Source organism: Anomaloglossus baeobatrachus, unplaced genomic scaffold (genome assembly GCF_048569485.1).
Source record: "Anomaloglossus baeobatrachus isolate aAnoBae1 unplaced genomic scaffold, aAnoBae1.hap1 Scaffold_78, whole genome shotgun sequence".
NCBI classification, from domain to species: domain Eukaryota; kingdom Metazoa; phylum Chordata; class Amphibia; order Anura; family Aromobatidae; genus Anomaloglossus; species Anomaloglossus baeobatrachus.
Genome location: NW_027445162.1, coordinates 46,401 through 51,169, shown reverse-complemented (window position 1 = coordinate 51,169; position 4,769 = coordinate 46,401). Strand labels below are relative to the sequence as shown.

Here is a 4,769-nt window from a genome sequence, read left to right as displayed (position 1 = left end):
TTTTGTAACCCTTTATGATCTTAGATAACTTTATCCTTGATAAAGACCTAAAAACAAGGTCGAAACGTTGGATGAATTATCCTTTTGCACAAATAAAGAATTTTCAGCATTCCAAGAGTTCTTTTCTTACGTTATTGATCACTATAGTGTGCCAGAGCTATTTCTATTGAATTGACTCTTATTTTTTCTGAGCACCTGCTATATACACAGTGACCCAGACATATTCAAGTTTCATTCAGAAGGCAGAGGGAAGCCTTAGCAGCTGAGCCTATATCTTGGCTTGTGAGCATTAGAACAGGCCGGCGATTACAGGGTAACATGAAAAATGTCCAGCTTGCATTATGACTAGAACATGACAATATCCTTTTAAGTACTAACCTATGATGCGTTCCTAAGCAGTTGATGTTATATGTTCTACATTTCATTTTCTGCATACTTTACAAGTAGTAGAATTTGCTTTGATATAGGCAACTGGATTTTCACAATGAAAAGGCAAAGGATAACGCCCGAAAAAGACGCCATACATTATGTCAGTGCCATCACTGACAAACCTGGATTGACCATGAAATACATCAATCCCCTTAAAGGTGAGTTAAAACAAGTTTTAACTAAATTGCCTTAATATTGTCATGCATTAGAATGACTGTCTTAGGTAATGATAAATATTTTCTACAGGAAGAGGAGTGTTTGCTGAAACTGAAATCGAAAAAGGGAGTTTTGTTGCAGAATATCGAGGCGAGCTCACGTATGCACTTACGATGGTAGACAACTACTCGAGATTTATGGTTGTGGTACAAGTCAAAGATCTAATGGCCCATACTGCAGCGAAGGTCTTCCAAGCACACTTATGCAGACCTCATGGCTACTCAGAGAGAGTCCTCACAGATCAAGGCACAGCCTTTGAAGCGGAAATCTTCAAGGACTTCTGCAGCTTTTACCGATGCAGGAAGATGCGCACTACACCCTACCATGCTCAAACCAATGGTTATCAACCTGCTCAGGACTTTACCCCATATTCCAGATGTGGCCTTACAAGTGATTTATAGAGGGGTAACAATACGTTGGGATCACCGGATCTAATCTCCCTTTTTATACACCCTAAAATCTTGTTTGCTTTAGAATAAACAATAACATCATAAAGGTATAGCAGTACCGTTTCAAAGTTTCGGTGTCCCAAGCAGCATTCCATCAGCCTCTGGAAGGTTCCTGGCAAATTGCACAGCTCGAAGGGCATGCTTTTGAACTCGCAGAGACCCATCGGGGTGGCAAAGGCGGTCTTCTCCCGGTCTGCCTCAGCAACGGACACTTGCCAATAGCGACTAGTGAGATCAAGGGTAGAAAAATAATTTGCAGTTCTCAATGCAGCTAGCTATTCCTCAATACAGGGGAGTGGTGCTGTCCTTCTTCTTTAACAGGACCAACGGAGCTGCCCAGAGGCTACAACTGTCACGGATAACCCCAGCCTCCTTCATGTTGCTCAACATGTCCTTGGTACACTGGTAATGTGCAGGTAGTTTTGGCTTATATCTCTCTTTGATGGGTGGGTGTGCACTTGTGGGGATGTAGTGTTTGACCCCTTTTATTCTTCAAAAGTCTAGCGGATGTTTGCTGAAGACTTGCTCGTATTCTTGCACTAGCCTGTAGACCCCCTTCTTGTGATGTGAAGGTGTGGAGTCAGTGCCTACGTGTAATTCCTTACACCACTCCTCTGGCTGACTTGGTGAGCTGTCACTGAATGGGTGGGCTGAAGCAATGGTGGATGCTGCTGTTTGGATAGCATGTGTATCTACTGAGAACAGCTTATCAATGGTGGCAAATCGGAGCAGCTTAATCTCTTGCTCTCCGCAGTTCAACACTCTCATGGGCACTCTTCCCTTCCATATTAATGAATAAAACTATGATGTAAATAGCATATAGATACCCCACAAATGCAGATAAAAGTAGGTTATGGGAAAAGGGGGAAGAGAGAAACAGGAAAATAGTGGAATAAAGTATACCTTCCAGGTGGGAGAGGAAATGGCAGCACAGCCAGTGGAGGTGAAGCAAGGGGAGCCTGCAACTAAAGAGTTGAGAGCGTTATCACATGGTGACTGAGCCTGATTGTAACGGGAGCATAGAGGTGCCGATCCTGTCTTACCTGCGTTGGTGTAGAAGTGGGTGTCCTGTGGTGGAGTCAGCTATGTGCAGTGGTGGCCGTGGGTTCTTTTATGTGCGACCGTAGTAATAGCTGCGCCCACTTCCTGTATGGGAGTGGAATGCAGTGAGGGTAATGGAACGCACGCCTGCGCATTTGTGTTTAACGTCGCGCATGTGCAGAACGGAGAAAAGGCTGCGCTCACTTCCTAATGAAAGGGAGTGAGACGCATCTGGGAAGGGAAGGGAAAAGATTAGGGTTTGGGGATGATGAAAGGGCTTTCTACGGGCAAGGATGGCAAAGGGTGGCAGTGACGGAAAGTCAGGCAGCCTGTCCTGTCCTGTCCTGTCCGTCCGTCTTTTTGTATCATGAATTGGAAAGACTGCAAGGGGGAGGGGAGGTGCTTGTGTCCAAAAGGAGGAGTTATTCAGATTCATTGCAGTGGGCGGCGGCTGCAAAAAGCACCATTCTTCTTGTTTTTGCTCTGCAAAACAGCCTTTTCAAGGGTTGGCTTGGGTGACAAAATGTCTTCTGTAGGCGTGGGTTTGTCTCCCTCTCCCTAAGATGTGTCCGGTATAGGCCAGGGTGCCACTCAAGGCCGTAACCAATTCGGGTTATAGCTTCTCGGCCTTTTGGCTAAGATCAAGTGTAGTTTCGGAGGACGCTACCTTGGTCGGTACTGGAAGGTGCCTGGGATTGCACGTCTGCCGGCCTTGAGGAAGTGTGTGCGCCTTCTGGTGACACATAGCCCTCTTGTGCCTGGACGGTTCCCAGGCAACGGGAGGCGATCACCTTTGTTATTTTGAAGTCCTACTGATAAACAGAAAAAAAAAAAAATTAAATCTGTTCTTATCAGTTTAATATCTGATACGTCCCCTCTCTGGGGACCATATATTAAATGGATTTTTAGAACAAGGAGATGGAAAAAATCTTTCTCTGTCCACTGCACGCATTGACCTGGTTATGCAGTACCTCCAGGACCGGTGCACCCCTTCTTAACCCAGTTTCCAAAAGCAGAACTCAATTCACCTGATTCAAATGAGCCCCATTAGTTAATTGAAAGAAAGCAAAAACTTTATATGCACCTCAATTTGGCCAATTCACTTTTCACACTTTCACCCTTTTTTTTATCTTTCACACCTTTTACTTGCTTTATTGATGCAAAAAGCTGTGCCAAATAGCAAACTCATCTCCACTCAACTTGACCAACTCTGCTATGTCCCGTGCAGTATCTTATTCTCAGTCTTATCTAGATCATTTGCAATTGAATAGAATAGATCCCTTTTGGCTGCTTATGACTGTGTAAAATATGTAGTTTTACTGGGCTGGGATGAGAGAATCCATTGAAGCATGGTGTAGGGATTGTGGTTCCTGTGTGCTAAGAAGAGAGGCTGGCACCAGCCAGAAAGCCCCATTGCAGCCAATAATCACTTAATAACTTTTTCAACTTGTCATCATATGGGAGGCCTTCCATTCCTTGTAGTAGTCTAGTTGCCCAACTTTGAACTGACTCTAACTTCTGAATGTCCTTATTAAAATGTGGAGCCCAAAACTGGTTCCCATATTCCAGATGTAGCCTTACAAGTGATTTATAGAGGTGTAACAATACGTTGGGATCACGGGATCTAATCTCCCTTTTTATACACCCTAAAATCTTGTCCCAAGCAGCATTCCATCAGCCTCTGGAAGGTTCCTGGCGCATTGCACAGCTCGAAGGGCATGCTTTTGAACTCGCAGAGACCCATAGGGGTGGCGAAGGCGGTCTTCTCCCGGTCTGCCTCAGCAACGGACACTTGCCAATAGTGACTAGTGAGATCAAGGGTAGAAAAATAATTTGCAGTTCTCAATGCAGCTAGCGATTCCTCAATACGGGGAGTGGTGCCGTCCTTCTTTTTTAACAGGATCAACAGAGCTGCCCAAAGGCTACAACTGTCACGGATAACCCCAGCCGCCTTCATGTTGCTCAACATGTACTTGGTACACTGGCAATGTGAAGGTGGTATTGGCTTATAGCTCTCTTTGATGGGTGGGTGTGCACCTGTGGGGATGTGGTGTTGGACCCCTTTTATTCCCCCAAAATCTAGCGGGCTTCCCACCGGTAACCCGCTCCCCAGCTTGGATGGATGCTGAGGGAGCCCCTTTTGCCCGCAGGCTCTGGCCCTGGGAACTGTAGCCTTGGCGGTGACTGTGCTTCCCTCTACGGTGTGAGCTGTTGCCTTCAATCGGGTCTTGACTGCTGGGAAACCCTGGAGGTTCCTGTCGCTAACGGATTTGACCGGTTTTACGGCGACTCCTAGCCTGGTCGGGGTCCGTAGGCCCTGCCGGATGGTGCTGGCTTCTCTTCACTCCCCGATCTGGTACCGGCGGGCCACCGCCCATCCCCGGTCCGTACGGTTCACTCCAATCAGCCTCTCCTGCAGAAGGTCACCACCGTCTGCCAACCTTGCTGAGTGCCCGGGCCACACACCCGGACACGGTCAGTCTCCTCTCCTCTTCACTTCTCTAACTCCAAAACTGATCTCTAATCTGACTCCTTTTCCCGCCTCCAGGACTGTGAACTCCTCGGTGGGTGGGATCAACCGCCTGGCCCACCCCCTGGTGTGGACATCAGCCCCTGGAGGAAGGCAACTAGGAT

General features: G+C 46.9%; 1 pseudogene; it reads left to right on the top strand.

Annotated features, from left to right (window-relative positions):
- Positions 1–2,921: 2,921 nt before the first annotated feature.
- LOC142288119 (U2 spliceosomal RNA) lies at positions 2,922–3,128 on the top strand (annotated as a pseudogene).
- The last annotated feature ends 1,641 nt before the right edge of the window (positions 3,129–4,769 follow it).